This window comes from Mastigoproctus giganteus, chromosome 10 (genome assembly GCF_048544385.1).
Source record: "Mastigoproctus giganteus isolate SK-2022 chromosome 10, ASM4854438v1, whole genome shotgun sequence".
NCBI lineage: Eukaryota > Metazoa > Arthropoda > Arachnida > Uropygi > Thelyphonidae > Mastigoproctus > Mastigoproctus giganteus.
Window position 1 is genome coordinate 45,037,468 of NC_143584.1, and position 20,202 is coordinate 45,057,669.

Here is a 20,202-nt window from a genome sequence, read left to right on the forward strand (position 1 = left end):
TGTACTCCTACGGACAGACTTTAGCCTTGATACATTTTTTCTCGATGAAATAAGAAAGACATATCAAGGAATTAAGAAATTGCACAAATTATTAACCTGACGAAACTTGTTTTAATATTTCCTAAAATTTTTATTCCTGCTTATGAAAAATTTTGGCCATTCACCTCTGGAGATATATGAACGAAACTGGAATACAAAGCTTTGCTGATATTCTTCGAAGCTCTGCAGGACTGCATGCTCTTCAGGGACTGCATTGAGTGGCATAACAATTACTGAGTCCATGAAGTCTAAAGTCCTTTTATCATAGTTTCAACTTATTTTGGTTTCTTATTTCATAATGTGTGATCACCATGTTAATTAATGTTATGAAAATCTGCTCCCAGGCTACGAATACCATCTAGCATCTACTGAAATGATGGGAAACATCAATGTGTCCATGTTTTTTGATTATCCTTATTTATTTAATTATATAACGTTTATTAAACTGAAAATTAAAATCTCAGCTAAGTTTTTAAGTTGGTATTCTTACAACGGAAGAAAGAAATTAGTGTTAGTGCTATATAAAACAGTGGTACGACCTATCATGACTTATGCTAGTGAAACATGGGTTCTTAATAAAAAGGACGAAAAATCTTTAAATATGTGGGAAGGGAAGACATTAAGAAAAATCTTTGGCCCTGTAAAAGTCGGAGAAGAGTGGAAAATAAGGACAGACCAAGAGCTGAAGGAACTCTATGGAGAATCGGATATAGTGGGAGTGATAAAGAACTCAAGACTTAGATGGGCAGGCCACGTGATACGAATGGAGGAAAACAGATGGCCAAGAAAGCAATAGAAGGGCGACTGGGAGGAAGAAGAATGAGAAGAAGACCGGGAAGGAGGTGGGTGGACGACATAGAGAACGACCCATGACAGCTTAGGGTGAGACGATGGATAACAATGGCCAGGCAAAGTGACAGCTGGAGAAAACTCGTTTAAGAGGCCAAGGTTCTACAAAGACCGTATCGCCGTGGAGTAAGTATTCTAAAAGCCGTTTACTTGGGTATTGGTGTAGTTTTACTGTCTTAATATGATATATAGATATATTTACAATTCACATTTAAAATGAGTATAAAGCTCAATTTATTTAAGAAATGAAATGTCTTCAGTGAAATTCCCTACCAGCCAAATGATATGGAGGTGCATTTCGTATCGCGGAGTAGGTCACCTGCAGTTTATAAAAGGTTCCGTAACTGCCAATGGATATCTGGCTATACTGGCAGGCAAATTTCTGCCAACCATTAGAGACCATTTCAACCTGCAAAGTAACTGCATCTTTCAGGACGACTCTCTACTTGTCATCGGGTGAAAAGTGTAAGTAGACACTTCTGTAGTTACTTTAGTTTCGTTTCTGCATTAGAGGTTCTACAGTAATGTGTTTACATTTGTTACAGGTTAAAAAATGGTTGGAAGAACGGTCCATTACAACGCTTACTGGTCAGGACCTGAATCCTATATAGAACTGTTGGCATGCATCGTGTGGAATCTGCAGTTGCCAGAAAGAAACCAAAGACCTCCTGAACCTCAGGAAGCCATAATTTGTGTTTGGAACCATGAACTATCAGTTGATTATCTTCAGAAATTGATCTTGTCAATGACTCGACGGTGTGCTGCTGTCATCAAGGCCAGAGGCGGTTCATCTAAATATTAGTTTGCACCTGGTGAACTTTTCATTTTGTTTTCCATTTAAAATGATAAACTGAAGCAAATTGAGGGCGGGCTTCTGATAACATTTCAGCCATAATTGTCGTAACATTTCAGCCATAATTGTTTATCAAAACTGTTGTAAAGGTTGCAAATGTTCATTTTGGAATATTTTGAGAGCACCTGTCAAATATTACTTATCTTTGCCTTAACTATTAATAAATATCTTTTGTTTATATTTCTATTTGTGATGGAAACATCACAAATAGAAATTAATGTAACACAAAATATGAAAAGAAAAAGGCCCGATAACATACCATCACGAAAAAGGATTAGAAATGTGAAATTCCTAGGTGATGCACTTTCTTTGAATACCAGTGTATATGCAGTAGCGCATCCAGCAGCGCCTATTTTAGGCGGCGCCTGTGGCAAGTGCCTCACTTGCGCATCCTTAGCGAAGTCCCCGAGACTCAGATAAGAGTACGACCACCCATGGACAATGTACTGTATATATTTCTTTGCGATGACAGTGAGAGTTGTACGGTAAGTGTAAACAAGCAGTTTGTTGCTCCGTGTTTAGTGCAAAAAAATATATACGTAGTTTAAAACAGTTTATCGTGATGAAACATATACCAGGACGTTCCTGTTAGTATGAGGAACCCATTGGCGAATGGAGTACGTTATTCCATGTGACAGGAAAACTTTCATTTTCATTTTTTTATGTGTTATAATTCAACTAATCAGAAATGTCCCATAGGTCACCAGGGGAAACCCTGGAGCCCGCCAAAAAAAAAAAAATAATAATAATAAATAAAAAATAGGTCACCATGCCGCTGACAACAAGGAAATAGGGAGGTTGACCAAATATTCCCTGTTAACACGCTTGGATCCTGCATTTGACTTGGGAGGGAGCTTCCACCTGAGTGACTTTGGACCGTGATACTGTCTCAACATTCTGAGACTGAATGTGATAAAAAATTGACTGTTTTGAACTATTTTGCGAAGAAATCATGACTATCGAGTCGCCCCCCCCCTCTGCCATAGACTTACAATAGACAAGCTAATGTACTGACCCGTACTGTGGAATGTGTAGTATTCCCCTCCGGCACAGGGATTAGTTATCTGGCATTTATTAGCTGTGACCTTGATTGCAGTTCACTCTCTGTGAAGCGAATGTCCACGGGCATTGTACAGAACGTTGTTGTTATTTGGTTTTTAGGAGCATTAGCAACTAAGACCATATTGCTCTGGGAATATGCTGTGGTCATTTCCTGACCTTTCCGCATCCTCCATATTTGGTGGTGACGGGCTCGAACCCCGGTCTAATCAAGAAGCGTGTGCTACGCACTGCTGCTCCTTCCCACCTGGCTACGGAGGAGCCCAGTGTACAGAACGTAACAGTATCCTCCTGGGCCGATCTTGGAACAACCTTTCCCCCCACTATTTTTGGAGGGGGACAATCCAAAAACGTATTGCTCTGCTGCAAGGCTAATAATTGCACTACAAACACCTAGCTAGTGTCATTCGACGTCCCTTTCATTCCTCTCTTGAATGAAAACAATACGGACTCGGTTATCCGAAGTGAACCCGATAATACGAAAATGATGGAAAAGGAAGAGATATCAGGAAATTCTGGAGCGCCTATTTCGCAGACAGCTCACAGTGATGACCCGTTCATAGTGGACTGCTACTATGAATACACGCAATCTGGAGCTTCCGCCTCCAAGCGGAAGTATAAGAAATATGTTGTACCGAACACTGATAAGAAGACTCGCTCCCAAAGTGAAAAAAGTGAAAACAAGGAATCCACAGAGCAAACTACCACCCAAAATGACAAAGCCTCAGAAAAGCCATGGGATAAACTACAAGAGACCCCTATGGACCCAGCTCTCCCGGAAGGAACCATCCTGGAGCAGTCCCTTGCATTGCGAACTGCCCTGGAGAGTCTCTTTAAGGAGCCAACCAACAGGATTACAGCTGTTCTCCGCGCAGAGATCGTCTCCATTTGGATGAAAATGGAGAACCATCCTGGTGCAAACTCAGCTAGAGAAGGAAATTGCCACAGCAAAATTGGAGGTCCTCCAAAACAGTGGGGAAAACCACATGCTACAGCGCGCTCCCACTTATTCACAGGCGCTGAGGAACAACATCAACGCTAAAAATAAAAATCATCCTGCAGGTCAGGCTGGAATAGCCCCCAAGAAAACCCTGATCACCAAACCACACCTAGTAATATTGAAACCAACGTCAAATGAAGTCCACAAAACGAGTGAGGAAGTGACACAAACAGTAATCGAAAAGCTTAAGGATGACTTCAAACACACGAAGATTAGATCTGTCAGAAAGACAAGAAACGTTGGATTTTTATAATACAGACTGATACAGAGGAAGATCTACGGGGAATACTACAAAATCCTAAAATACCTTCCTTAGGCCTCATAGCTAAACCTCCTAAAGAGAAAGGGCCAAGCATGCTAATATTAGGCATCGACAAAGATTTATACCAAAAATTGCAGTCAGCTACCCACACGCGATGAGCCACGACAACATATCATACCAAGGTATAAAACAAAGCCCAGAAATGGAAATTCTGCTAACTGTATCATTGAACTGTCTCTGGCCACTTTGAGAATCCTGAGCCAACAGTACAGAATCTATGTAAACTGGGGCAGCCACCGTTTCAGAGAGCATGTGGCTGTTCCCAAATGCTTCCGGTGTTGTCTCTTTGGCCACACGACTCACACCTGCAAGCAGTCGCAACTCACTTGTGGTCATTGTGCCAACACTGGGCATGAATATAACAATTTCCCAAAAAAAGCGGAAACCCCGGTTTGTGCAAACTGTAGGGCCATGAAGTTACCATCGGATCATTCCATCAGGGACAGTAAATGCCCTGTTTACATTAAAGCAAAGGGTGCGCAACAATTGAGAATCAATTATGGAGAGTAATAACAACTACTATAACATGTCAAAGGTGAAGATAGCACAACACAATGAACAGACGGATTTTGCAACACGTGAAATCACTATGGCAAAATCGCTGGAACCTCACTAACAAAGGCTCCATTACTAAGAAGTTTACACTGGATGTAGGACAAGTTTATCCACTCTCTCCAGCCTGGTTTTCGCCCGGACTCAAAACTACCTACCTATTGACGGGACATGGCTCATTTAGAAAGAGGCTATATGATTTTGGAATCTCATCTACTCCGCGGTGCTCCTGTGGACAGGAGGAGTCCTGGGAGCACCTGATATATGAGTGTGACCAATACGAGGACCTCAGATGTCAACTATACACCAAGATTTACTCGCTTCTTCGAAATCAGGAGGACATCGTTCTACAAGAGGAAGAGACCTACAAAGCATTCACACTTTTTGCGCAAAATCTGTTCACAAGACAACGGACACCCTACCCTCCCCTTGAGTGAAGGTATTCCAAAAGTTCACAAATCCATGAATAGGACAATATCAATCACGAGACAACAGCCATCCCTCAATGGCCCAGAATAATGGAAACACAACTAAGACTCTGACTCAACTTGTTCAAAGACACCATAGAAGACCAGAAGAACCTCATCTTGCCCTGTTGGGCACCTGGACTAAAGGACATCCAAGGTTGTCATATGACTCAACATACACTGTTTCTCTCTTGAACGGTGCTTTCTTTCCCTTCCCGTGGGGAGAGGGGGCTTTTCCCCCACTCCTTCCCTTCCCCAAATCTCTTCCCGCTGGTGGAGCACGGGCCTGGTCCACTGCAATCGCGGGGCCATCCTCTCTATCGGCCCCTTACTTCCTTTTCTTCCCTCCAGTCTTCACACCCCGTTTACTGTTGACTTTCACAGCATTTTCAGCCCTACGCGTCCAAATTTAACTACATCAAAATTTCCTGCCCGACCCATTTAGGCATATAGAAAATATTATTTCAGCGTATAGCCCCTCACAAGCATCTAAATTATTCTAACAAATGCTAATAACTAACCGCGAACAGCACTTTTTTTTTTTTTTTTTTGTAGGTTCTAGCCACTGAAATCCCAGGAAAGTAGGTGGCAGGACCCGCCAGAGTACTATATAGGTAACACCCGGCCGGCCTCCCCGTAGCGAGGTATGGTAACGTCGGGTCCCATTAGGGGCCCGGTGGCTAACAGGCCGAATGAACAAGGGCACAACATGCTAAATACCACATGACCCATATACTTTTAAATCCCTGGCTTGTCCGATACAGTGTACATATGCGGAGATGGGAGAAATCCCAGGAGCTGTGAGACCCAAATATACCTATACCTATCAGAATACAGTTAACCTTCTACCACCCCGGCATTGCTAAAGCTATCCATTCGGAAACCTTTCAAGGTCAAGGTTGGCACTTAACAGGGTCTTTTAAATCCCTTCTTTATTTACCCAAAGAATCAATTCCCTAGTGACCTACCGCTAACGACCTACAAGCCGGTATATATGTGCGAGTCGTTGTTGTAACGAATTGCTTTAAAGCCCTCGCTCCAAATCACAAAAACAAACTGTTTCACTTCTGCTAATTTGTAAAAGCTGTTTATTGCCTAAATATGCCAAGATTGATACAGAATAAATGCGCAAACGCCGAAAAGATTACGTGTAGGTGGTAGATGACTTTCATCAACCGGTGAAATACCAGCACTTTGCTTATTGGAGGCTTGAAGTGGTGAAACCCATGTTTAGTCTCTAGAGCAAAGTTTCCGGCATCCCCCTCCCCCCATATTTCTCCTTCAACCCATGCACGGTACTAAGTACTATAGGTTTTGATACCTTTCGTGTTTGGGGTTTTCATAAAAAAAAAAAAAATGCGGTCAGTGTCGGAAGCTTGGTTCGCTGACTGTTCAATGTGTCAGCTGCTCGGGGCCTGCTGTGCCAATTAGGTATCAAAGTTGCCACTCGCAAAGAGGAAACTCTATCTATGCCAAGCATTCAAAATGCATGCACATAAGAAAATTCGACAAAACCAAGTGATGAAAACCAAAGGAAAGGCAAGTGAGCCTGATAATTCTGGTAAAATTGACGGATCCAGTTCTCCATCAAATGCCGAAGAAAGCAACGATACTGGCAATCCTGCTGCTCTGCACATGTTGTATGTGTTTCAGAAGTTTAATTTCTTATCTAATATTAAACCTAGGAATCTACTATTGTTAGTGACTGGACAAGCATGAATTCCCAGGCGTAGTTCAGGCTTAGGCTCAGGCTCAGGATGCAGATTTCGTTTTTTGCAGAAGTATATAGCAAACGTTTTCTGTACAGATCGTCGGTAACCATTCTGTAACATGATTGTGTTTTATTTATTGATATTTGGAGTTTCCTTTCAATGGAGAACATATTTTGTGAATGACTGGATATAGGGAGGTCATCGGCATAAAAATAAGTTTCGGGATGATTGTTGTTAGTGTGTAGTCTAACTGTGAAGAGTGTGGCGCTGAGTACTGGTCCTTGTGGGACTCCTTTAAAATGCTGTTCTTCGAATGGAAACTGTTGTTGACCAAAATGGAGGACACATTGAACAATTGTAGCGCTGTTCAAGTGATTTGTATTGCCACAGCGCCACATAGTGACAAATTTTGTAACTATATATATATATATATTTTTATAATAAATGGCGAGCGGATTCTTTATTGTACCTGTTGTCCAAATTTCTCTTCAGTACGAACCTTAGAACTCGCTCCAGAGCCCTCTACATAGGAATACAGGCAGTTCTCACTTTGCGAGTTTTCGCTTTACGAGTTCACGGGTTTACGAGTTTTTTTTTCCCAAGTATCAAGTACTGTATCAACAAAATCGAAAATATGAACATTAATTGCAAAAAATGAATGTTAAACATTCATAAATACCGCATTCCAAACCACGTGCGTAGCTATACAATACAGTGTACCCCGCTTTACGATATTAATCAATTCTAGAGACACCACCGTATCGTTAAAATATCGTAATGTGAACCCATTAACACATTGTTTTTTGTCAATTCGTTTCAAGATCTCGCAAGTTGAAATTTTTGCTGTATAAATAAACTATTTATCTCTCTAAAATGTCATTTTTAAGGTCACGAACGTGACCTTATGGCCATATAAAAGTTCGTGAGGGTGGTTTGTAAATTGTATTAGTTACCAATTCAAATCATTAAAATGCACACTTTCATCGTTATCATATGTTTTAAGAACCAATTTTGAACGGCTTTGTGATATTTTTCTAAAGCACATTTCTGGAGGTCACGACCATAAAACAATAAAAACAATTTGCACTTTCCGTTTATTGGGCTTTTCTGTTACTGAAAGCAATTATAAACTGGTAGTAAACTCGATCTTCTTGCATTTGAGAAAATACCGATAGCTGGAATTGTGTGGTTTTTTACGTTATTATGGTGAAATGTGTTTCCCCTTTACTGAAATCTTCAATCGTATAAAAAACATAAATAAATTTTCAGAGTCTTCTCTTCATTCATTTGTTTAAGCTTCGTAAATTTGTTACTCCACGCGAATCGAGTTAGTTGCAATTTGTGTGTGCCATTAAAAAATGCTTATGCATGCAATCGTGAAATTTATAATTAAAAGAGAATATTATCTTGGAAACAAACGCCTCTTGAAACATTTCTGAAGAAGACGATTCCTTGTGCAACAAATCAACCAGTGCCGAGCCAATAATGAGTGATCAACGAGTGTGCATTTAGTCGATGATGATGAAGAATAAACATTCTTTAACATTTGTAAGTCATAAATAATTTCTCTATTATTATAATTTGCTTGATTTTACAGGCTACGTATTAATTTCTTTGGATAAATCAATCATTGTTTAAACACAAACTAATTTCATTGTTGAGAACATAACCCCTATTTTTAACCTTATGTCCATGGGAATTAAATTCCCGCTTTACGAGTTTTCTCTTTAGGAGCGCGCGCGCTAGGAACGAATTAACTCGTAAAGTCGAGAACTACCTGTACTTTAATTTTAATAACCCTGTACTTATACTTTTCTCTTTTTCAATTTCATAGCCAGTGTTGTTTTTTGTGTCAATCACATCTAAAGTTATGTAAAATTTGAAATGAATGCATTCAGAACTCAGTTTTTCGCCATTTAAATCTACATGATAAAAATCAGCTAACTTATGAGAATTATTTTTAATTTCGTTCTCACCAAATAAATGCAGGTGTTCTAAAAAACCAAACTTGTCATACACTTCTTCGTTTGCGAAGAAGTGTATGATAAAAATTATATAATATATTATGTATAACATAATATATTATAATTACATAATATATATAATTAATAATAGATTAATAGATATATAATAGATAATTAATATATAATTATCATTAAATGACATTATATACATCGTATATAATATAATTATATATACGATAATTATATTATATAATTATATAATATATAGATGTATTAGGCAGATGACACACATTAGATGACGATTATCAGGTAGATTGAGGCGTCACGTATTAGATGACGATGTACTGGGCACTTGACACATTAGATAACGATTAATGTGCGAATGGAGGCGTCACCTATTAGATGGCGATGTACTATGCAGATGAAACACATTAGGTGACGATTATCAGGTAGATGGAGGCGTCGGGCGATTATCAGGTAGATGAAGGCGTCGGGCGGTTAAATCCTGTGCATAGCGTAAAGGCGACATAGTCTTCTCTTTCAAGGATATGCTGTTCTTGGTTTTAAGAAAGGTAATGTATCGTAGTCAGGAGGAGGCATCTCAAGTCTTCATATATTTTGCACTTGTGCATCAGGTAGTCCCAAATTTCGAGGGAACCACAAAGGCATTGTGGGTTTTCGGTGATCCCGAGTGCAGTGAGATCCATGGCCAGTTAACAAAAAGGTGAAGAATAGGCCAGGGGAGAACCATGTGGGAGATTTCGGGTATACTGTTGTTATTTCAGGAATGAATTTTCTGTTGACTTCTCCTTTTGTAGACTGTGTCCACTTAGACTGCCAGACCTTCTCGGCCTTGATGTTATTTAGGGGGGGGGGTCTGTGGTAAAATCCAGACAGGAGATGGCTTTATCTTTGGAAAGCATACAAAGCAAACCACATTTGACTATTTCTAGATCTAGAGGTAGCACGCCGTCCAACACTTGCAAGATATGCCTGCTGACCGTGCAGCAGGCCAGGGTGATGGTGAGCAGGATGACGCACTGAATCGAGTCAAGCTTCCTCTTGTCAACTGGTGGCCTTTGAGAACCAGATACCGGATGCATAGATGATTATGGGGGTGAACATAGCCTTATTAGCATTAGCATTACGAGAGGCATATTGCAAGAAAGCAAGCTTATGCAGCATCAGTCAAAAAAAAAAAAAAAAAACTTCCATTTCACCCATCTGTTCGTTCGAAATGCCTGTCCAGCTGAGCCTTAAATTTATTTTAGGCTATCAACTTCCACAACAAGGGATGGAAGTCGGTTCCACCAACCAACTACCCGCTGGCTAAAGGCAAATTTCCGCACATCTATCCTACATCTGTCTTTCCTCAATTTGAATTTATGCCCTCTCAGGTGATTATTCTGAGCAAGAGGAATCCCATCAGCATTGAGCATGCTCAAACCATTCAAGGCTTTATACACCTCTATCAGATCACCTCGCCGGTGCCTAGTCTCCAGACACTGTAATTTGCAAAACTTAAACCTTTCTTCGTAAGCGCAACCCTTTGTTCCATTCACTAATCTTGTTGCCCTTCTCTGTACTCGTTCCAGCAGCTCTACATCCTTCTTGAAATGAGGCCTCCAGACCTGTATACAGTACTCAAGGTGTGGCCTGAAGAGGGTGAGTGGGCGTCACTTCGATCCCCAGTCCTGACGTGCGATTCTTGCCATAAATGAAGTATATTTTCGAATCTTGGTATGCAGATATTTCAGGTGTGGTTCAATAGATAGGATCTTGGTGGCCTCACTATGTTCAGAGAGCCTTTAAGTAGGATGGAATTTGTCTTTCCTGGTAGGATTTCCAGGTGGTTGTGCCAGGTCCAGTCCTGTAAAGTCGCGAGTGCTCTAATTGCTGCAGCTTCCAGTTGGGATCTAGTATCTGCAGCAAGGGTAAAGCATATGCAGACGACAGTCTGCATATGCTTTACTTCTGCTTTACTTCTGCAAGTCTATGTTCAGGAACTCATCAAGTACGATGTTCCATAGTAGGGGGCCCAGGATACATCCTCTGTAGATTTGGCACGTAACTTTGCTATACAGTGTCCTGATGGTTATGCTCCACTGTGATAGATAATTTTTTATGCATTGGTACAGGTTGCTAGGGAGATTTGCTGTACGGAGTCTGCCGAGGATGCTTGGCCACCAGAGCGCATAAAAAGCCACAGCAAAATCCACTGAGATGTCTAAGAAATATTTTCTGTCGGTGCTCTTTGCACCCTCAATCATGTTCTCCAGGGAGTCAACAATGGAACGACCCTTTCTGAATCCATATTCATTTGCGGACAGTAAGTTGGCATTGTTGTAATGTTTCTATTCTTTGTTTTAGATGCTCAAACAACTTGCTTATTACTGACAGGAGAGCGATGGGTCTATATGAATCTGGTTGGACATGGGGTGTGCTGGAATTTTTTAAAATTAGCCAGGTGTTCGCCATTTTCCAGTCTGTTGGGAACCACCCACGCTGGAGACAATAGTTAAACAGATTAAGGAGAAACTCTGGATTGTACTTCGCCACCTTTTTCATAATTTCCAGATCTAGTAAGTCTAGTACCGGTGGTTTTCTGTCTCTCAGTCTTTATGCTGCGATACTGAGTTCTCCAGCTGTGAATGGAGGCTCCTGCTGTTGCCTGGTGTAACTTTTGTTGTCTTTGCACAGTTGTATTTGCTGCAGAGTGGATGGGGCAGCTAGCTGTTTGATCACAGTTCCAAGCACTTTCTAATTAATGCGGTGTAGGTATTTCCAACTTCCCTGTACTGCTGCCTGAGGGCGTCTACCTTAGTCTCTGGCCATGATCTGCGAACTCGCTGGAAAGGTTTTCGTCTGCGATTTACTTCGCATCTTAGGGCTTCTAGCTCAGGGCCCACCAAGGGACTGCACCGTTTGGGGTTCTTCCTTTTGATGGAGATGTTGCAGGCCAATGTGATCATGACTGACAGCACGTTGATGTTGGTCTGGATTTAGTGATTGGAAATCACTTACTGGAAGCCTGTGAGAGGAGTCGGCAATCACCTGCTTGAAGAGGTTCCAGTCCGCTTTGGCGAGGGCGTACCTATGCATTATCTGTCTGATTATTGGTGAGTGGGCAATGGAAAGTTTCAGCTTGAACGTAATGGCCCGATGTCCATGAGTCCAGTTCCGTTCGGGTCAGTTCGAGAGATATCGTGCCAGTGATCTGGTTTCAAGGGTTACATCCATTGTGGCCTCCCTAAGAGTACTGGAAAAATGTTGCTGGGTTGTTTTGTTGATTTATGATGGTGAGAGTGGAATTTGCAAGGAATTCCTCCAGTCGCTGGCCATTCCCACATCGGTCTTGTTAGGGCCCCAGAAGAAGAAGGATTTAAATTACTCATAGGAGTAAGATAAAAATTTCCGATGCCCTAAGTACCTCACCCACCACGGAGCCCTACGAGGGGACGTCCACTCGTGAACTAGCAGGTACTGCGTACACGAATGGGACGCCAAGTTCGCTTAGGAGCACCATATCCAAGTTTTCAATAAGCCTTGATCCCATCCCAGGACCAAAGGGAGTGAGACTTATTGGAACGCAGTTGACCCTAGCAGTAAGAACCACCCGCTGATTGATCACAGTCGGGCCGGTCCGGGACCACCCGTCTTGTGGAAGCAGGGGCCAAAGTGGTGTATTAAGGCTGGGCCCCTCAACCACCAGGATCCCCCTTTCCGAATTTCACGGGTCGCGGCGCACGGCTGCACACGCCGGATTCCAACGATATAACCCTGGAACCAAGGTATGGGTGTTAGATCCCAGTGATGGTAATCTGGAAAACCAGCAGTATAACTGGGAGGCCCCCTCACCACGTACAGGTGCCCACGTGAAGGGGTTTGTTAGCTGCGACTGGCAAAAGAAACACTGAGGAGGATTCTCTCCCATAAGCAAATTCAGATGAGTTTAATGGGAATGACCGATGCGGAGCTTTGCCAGAATCACTTCTCGCCCGTCTTCCGAAATTAGATTTCTACAGCTGTGATTTTTTTTTTTATCTGCAGCAGTTTGTTATTAATTTGAGTTTGCCAAAATTGAGACCAATGTTTCCTACATGTTATTTTAAAAATAGATTTGTAATCGATGTAGGGGACTTTCAGTTGACAGGAAGTTCTAGTTTCGAGATGTTTAGCAGCAGCATCCAAACGTTCATTACCTGTGATTCCGACATGACCAGGGATCCAATAGATGGTGACCTTCTGGTTGAATGTTTCTAAGTGACATAATCTGGATCCGATCTCCTTAAAAATGGAATGAGAGGAATAAAAAGTAGATTAAGTGGCAGTGATTGTACTTAAGGAGTCTGTATGTATCAGAGATTGCTTTATATGGTGGATGATTATGTTATTTAGTAATTGATTTATTGCGTCCAGTTCTGTAGTATAGATATTGCATTCAATAGGAATAGACACAGCCACTGAGAAGGTGGAAGAAACTGCTGCAGTCCATAGCTGCGTCTGTTCTGGAGTCATTAGTGCTGATATGTACTTTTTCTGAGTTTGCCAAACGTGTTCTTCATGTAGATTCTGAAATTTAGTGTTTGCTAGGGCGCATTTTCCCCATGTCAGAAAGTCATTGTAGCAAAGAGATTGGAATTGAGTCCAAGAATAAAGAGAGGTTCAGGAATAACAGCAACGTCTTGAAAGATATGCTAGATATTAATTTACGATCTGTTAGAGGCACATCGGCAGGAATGGTAATTGGGGTATTACTGGCTTGTTTGGAAGTAGAGAGCATTGAACTTACCCAATTGGCGATAAATATATTTGGAAGAACCTTAACTTCTGTTTGAATACTTACTGCCTGAAAATGTTGAGCAGCTGTGGCATATGCACGCTTTGGCTCTGTTTTGATTATGTTTTGAACCGCTGAATATGTGACTTTGTTTTAAACTTTTTATTTCTGGATTTTTTTCCCTTTCTCCATAATTCGCATATGTTGGAGGAAGCCGGGTGAATATTCTTATTCTTAGAATTTGGGCAATGAGGAGCGGTAGCAGTGCAATCAGATTGATTGTGCTTCTTTGATCCAAAATTAGGGCATATTGTCGCACTTCGGGATGCAGTTTGGGCGAATCCGTATTTTTGGCACTATACGGTATTACCGTATAATATTATATCTCTATTACCGTATAATACTATACGTATTATACGGTAATAGAGAATAGCCTGCTTTGACAGATGTTGGTAGGATGGGAGAGATAAAAGTGAGGATTATGCTCCTTGTCGGAACAAGAATACCGTCTTTCTGCTGTTTGGTTTGGTTTGGTTTGGTTTTATTGGCGCATTAGCATCTAAGGCTATAATGCGCCAAGACCAGGTAATATATAAAAATTTAACATCTCAGTGACCTAATTAATTAGGCCACCGTGTCCAGATCTAATTACAATGATAAATCAATAAACGAAATAATAATAACATGAATTTTAAATACGATTAAAAACGTTTATTGCTTTCAAAAAGCTAAAAATAGCAGACACATTGTCATTGTCAGATAAAATCTGACTGAGTGTATACGGCTCAGTCAGATGGCTAAAAGCGGTAAAACGGATATTGCTAAAATCTGGACAGTCAACTAAAATGTGTCTAATTGATAAAATTGTGCCACAGGACTCACACATAGGAGGGTCATCAGCCCTCAGCAAAAACGAATGAGTCAAATGACTATGTCCTATGCGGGTCCGGGCGAGAACAACTTCCTCTTTACGATTCCTGCGCAGACTAGACTGCCACGGTTCAATTAAAGGCTTTATAAGATATAATTTATTCGCAGTCTGTCTATTCCACGAATCCTGCCATTGGGAGTGTATCTTTTCGTGTATTATTCGCCTGCAGTCTGTATAAGGGACTGACAGGCAGCGATTATTATTGGGAACTGCTGATTTGGCTGCATTGTCAGCCAAATCATTTCCCTTAATCCCAATGTGGCTGGGAATCCAGCAGAAGCGGATATCATATTCACGTTCTCGGAGGAAGTGAATCTTCTGCTGAATGCTAGACAGAACTGGATGAGAATTATATCTCACAGATATTAAAGCCTGTAACACGCTGAGAGCGTCGGTATACAAAATGAACCGTTGGTATTCGCATTTACTAATGTGATCCAAGGCTAACTCTATAGCGAGCAGCTCTGCAGTAAATATGCTGCATTCAGAGGGAATCTGCTCTGATGTAATGCTGTCTGTAAAGACAGCAGCAGATCCCACATATGATTCCGACTTCGAGCCGTCTGTGTAAACTGGCGCGAAGTCAGAATATTCAGCTCGGTGTGCTGAATAAAGCTGCAGGTAGACAGACGATGGAGTGTCCGACTTTCCCCAATTTCTAAGTGACAAGTCACATGCCGGGAAATGAGCATGCCAGGGTGGAAGGGGTTGCTTCGGTGTTTGGGCAACCTTGTCTACCTTGATATTAAATTCTTTGAGTAGCTCTTGGACACGAATACCAAAAGGTCGGTTGGCAGTCTTACGTGTGTTATACAAATTTTCCCATCGTGGCTCAAAAACGGATAGCCACGTAGGATGGTCTGGCAGGGATTTCAGTTTGAAAACGTAGTTTAGAGACAACTGCTTACGACGAAGCGATAACGGCGGTTCGTTTGCTTCGACGTATAAGCTCTGGACAGGAGATGTTCGAAATGCTCCAATAGCGGTACGGAGTGCCAGATGATGGACAGGATCCAGCCACCGAAGTACACTGTCTCTGGCCGAATTGTATACCAGGGACCCGTAATCTAGTCTGGATCGCACAAGTGCACGGTAAAGCCGAAGGAGGGTACATCGGTCTGCTCCCCAAGATGTAGAGGAGAGAGAGCGGAGGATATTTAGCCCTCTTGTGCACTTGGTGCGGAGTTGACGAATGTGATCAAGAAAGGTCAACTTTTTATCAAATACGAGTCCCAGAAATTTTGTATCCGCCGCAACTGGAATAGCATTTTGTCCGAGCCTTAATTCAGGTTCAGGATGAAGATTACGCTTACGACAAAAGTGTACGCAAACGGTCTTCTCCGGCGAGAACCTGAAACCATTTTCAAGTGCCCAGGAGTTGAGGCAATCAATGGCTTTCTGCAGTTGTCTTTCAATAACCCTCATGTTGCATGACTGACAAAATATGCTAAAGTCATCAACATAGAGGGCACCGTTTACGGTTGGAGGAAGTTGTTCTGTGATGGAATTTACTTTGATGGCGAAAAGCGTGACACTTAAAACTGATCCCTGTGGTACTCCCTCCTCTTGGCTAAAGGAACGAGAGAGTGAGGATCCCACACGAACTTGGAAAGATCGATCGGCTAAAAAGTTTTCAATAAAAATGGGGAGTCGTCCCCTAAGACCAAGGCTATGCAGATCTTTTATGATGCCAAATCTCCAAGTTGTGTCATACGCTTTCTCCATGTCAAAGAACACCGACACCAAGTGTTCGCGTTTTAGGAAAGCATCCCGGATGGATGTTTCCAATCTAATAAGATGGTCCAAAGTGGACCGGTTCCTTCGGAAGCCGCACTGGATGTTGGAGAGAAGGTCATTTGTTTCTAAGTACCATATTAAACGAGAATTAACCATTCTCTCCAGGATTTTGCACAGACAGCTAGTCAGAGCTATAGGACGATAATTGGTGGTGACTTTTGGATCCTTTCCTGGCTTAGGAAAAGCAAGGACGATTGCCTTCCGCCAGGAGTCCGGAAACTGCCCTTCAATAAAGATTCTGTTATAAAGAAGGAGCAGATAATCCATAGATTTTGGTGAAAGCCGTTTAATCATTTCATAATGGATGCCATCTGGTCCAACAGCACTTGCATTAGAAAGAGTGAGGGCTCTCTTCAGTTCCTGCATAGTGAATGCCCCGTTGTAGGGATAGAGGCCCTTGGACTTGAAATTAAGTGCCTGCTTTTCAATTTTATGTTTCAGGACCAGGAACTCTGGGGAATACGAAGATGTTGCGGAGATGTTAGAGAATGTTTCCCCAAGAGCATTGGCTATTGCAGTTGGATCTGCAATAGCGCATCCATTATAATCTAGGATTGAAGAAGGGTGGGATGTATATTTTCCCTTCATTTTCCGGATTTTATCCCAGACTACCTTAGAATTGGTAGCCTGGTTAATAGATGATGTAAAACGGATCCATGATTCCTTTTGACTCTGACGGCGAATGTAGCGTGCTTTGGCTCGTGCACGCTTGAAGGCTATTAGATTACAAGTGGTAGGATATCGACGGAATATCCCCCACGCTTTGTTTTGAGCCTTTTTTGCTGCCGTGCATTGTGAATTCCACCAAGGTTTGGGAAATGGTGGAAACCGGGCAGATGTTTTTGGAACAGCATTCGCAGCTGCTTGGACAATGATTTCTGTGATGTACGTTACTGCGTCATTGATAGGCTCCTGACTGACTGTACTGAGTTCAAAATTTGCCTGATGTTGGAAGGCATTCCAGTCAGCCTGATCAAACTTCCACCGTGGTAACCTAAAAGGAAGACATGGTCTCCCACTGTGTAACAAGGTTATCACAGGGAAGTGATCACTTCCGTATGGATTCTCCTCCACTTCCCAAGTGAGTGATGGGAGTAGAGAAGGGGAGCAGATAGAGAGATCAATGGCAGAAAAAGTACAGGTAGGCATATGGAAGAAGGTGTTTGTTCCAGTATTTAGAAGGGAAAGGGCATTGTCATTGAGCATACGCTCTATGACCCGCCCCCTTCCATTGATGTTAGCACTACCCCACAGGGTGTTATGTCCATTAAAATCCCCAAGAAGTAAGAAAGGGGGTGGCAACTGCGTTAGAAGATCATCAAGGTCTTCCTGGGAGATGTCAGTCCCAGGTGGCAAATAAATAGAGCAGACCGTTAATAAAAATCCCACTGTAAGGCGAATTGCAACAGCCTCTATGCTGGTTGTAATTAGCAAAGGCTGAACTGGGGTCTGATTACTCACAAGGATAGCCACTCCTCCATGAGCAGGACCATCCGCAATTCTATCCTTACGAAAGATTGTGATGTTATGCATGGTAGGATCATCATTTGCCTTTAGATATGTCTCCTGCAAGCAAAAGCAAACTGGCTCATGCTTTTGCAGGAGGGCCTTGATATCATCTGTATTTCGCCGGAATCCACGACAATTCCATTGTAGGAATTTAGCCATTATTTTGGCTTGGTGGGTCCATCAGGCGGCTTCCGAGGTGCTGAGGGCTTACTTTTATCAGTCTTGGCTTTATCTTTTTTGGGGAAGAATGGACGCTGTCCGGTGTCCATTTCTTCCTCCACGAAGAGTTGCAAGACTGAATCGTCCGGTACCTCCTTGTCCTCTACATCCATTGATTCTGTTAATTTTGGTTGCTCTTTTTTACCACTTGGTTTTGTTAGTGGTGGAGCACTAGGAGGTACGGATATTGGAGTAGCAGCTGATTGTGTTTTTGTGGTGGGCTTTTGTGAACTCAATAAATAGCGTGCAATCGGCGTGAATGACTCTCTTGGTGGTATAGTCATATCTGTTTGTGTACCGATAGTGCACTTCGCAGAAACCTTCTGAGCATATGAAGGCTTTCCGCTATTTATTGGTTGTATGCGTTTTCTGGCCTCTGGGTAGGAGATGTTTAGCTCCGTTTTTAACTTTTGTATCTCCTTTTCGTCCTTCCACCGTTGGCATGCTCGAGAGTATGCAGGGTGCTCTCCTTGGCAGTTAATACAGTTAGGCTTAGGAGCTATACATTCCTTGCTCTCGTGATCTTTAGCACCACATCGAGCACAGGCAGGGTTACCACGACAAGCTGTTTGTGAGTGGCCGTACTTTTGACATTTAAAACACCTCAGTGGGTTTGGAACGTAAATCCTCACTGGGCAGTTTAAGTACCCTGCCTTGATGGAACTTGGAGGCCTTGGGGTGTTGAATGTTAGGATGAGAACTCGGGTAGGGACAAGATTCCCATCCTTACGCATGGATATTCGCTTGACAGCTGTTACTCCTTGTTCTTTTAATTCAGAGCAGATCTCTTCTTCAGAAACGTGAAGAAGATCCCACTCTGATATCACACCTCTTGAAGAGTTCAAAGTTTTGTGAGGGGTTGTGATGATGGGTATTCCCCCTATAGATGTGGCTTTCAAAAACTTTTCAGCTTGATTTACATTTGATGCTTCTATTAGAATATCTCCAGAACGCAGCCGTTTTACGGATTTGGGTGAACCTGCCATCCCTTCTAATCCTTTCTGGATGAAGAAGGGTGACATTTTCCCAAGTGACTGCTCTCCGGTGGAATGGAGAATGAGGAAAAGAGGTGTCACAGATGTTGTTTTCTCCTCAGTTCTGGCTCTTTTAGCTGAATTACTTTCACTCTCATCTAACGATCGATTAGGTAGGGGCCTTGTTGGGGCCCCAGAAGAAGGATTTAAATTACTCATGAGAGTAAAGAAAAAATGTCTGATGCCTAAGTACCTCACCCACCACGGAGCCCTACGAGGGGGCGCCCACCCGTGAACTAGCAGGTACTGCGTACACGAATGGGACGCCGAGTTCGCTTAGAACACCATACCCACGTTACCAATAAGTCTTTATCCCGTCCCAGGACCAAAGGGAGGGAGACTTATTGGAACGCAGTTGACCCTAGCAGTATAGAACCACCCGCCGATTGATCCCAGTCGAGCCGGTCCGGGACCGCCCGTCTTGTCGAAGCAGGGGCCAAAGTGGTGTATTAAGGCTGGGCCCCTCAACCACCAGGATCCCCCTTTCCGCTTCCACGGGTCGCGGCGCACGGCCTTTCTGCTGTTCAGCACATTTAACGGTCAAACATATTCTCATCGACTGCCCTCACTATCATCAGGACAGAACATCCGTCCTCCTTTCCCTAACACACCGTCAAGAATCAATGACATTAAAACATATTATTGACCACGATGCAAATATCAAAGAATTTTTCGCGTTTCTGAAAAAAATTGGAATCTATCATAAATTCTAGAAGATCTCTCTAATAAAAAATGAAGTGATTACATCTGAATTTTGTTTTTTTATAATTTTCCTATGAATAGACGCAATACAACCCCAGCAGCTGATGCGCCATTAAACCCCCATAACACACACACACACACCGTCTTTCCGAGTCACGATTCTCCTTGCTTGGATGACTTTGTTCACGTAGCTCTTGAACAATTTTCTCCTTTGATACAGTTAATAAGTCCCATTCTAAGATTACTCCCTTTGAGGAGTTTAGGGTGGCATGGGGAGTAACTTTTATTAGTTGTCCTCCAAAAGTACTCAACTTTAATAATTTTGCAGAATGTTAGGATTTCATGGTCTCTACCAGAGGATCCCCAGACAGCAGTAGCCTTACTAATCTCGGTGAAACTGCAGCAGACTCAGT

The 20,202-nt window shown here is 42.3% G+C and overlaps 1 protein-coding gene across 1 annotated transcript in view; it reads right to left on the reverse strand.

Moving 5' to 3' along the window:
• LOC150079009 (uncharacterized) overlaps window positions 1–20,202 on the reverse strand; it is a 143,891-nt gene that overhangs the window by 106,684 nt on the left and 17,005 nt on the right. The gene's annotated exons all lie outside the window — the stretch shown is intronic.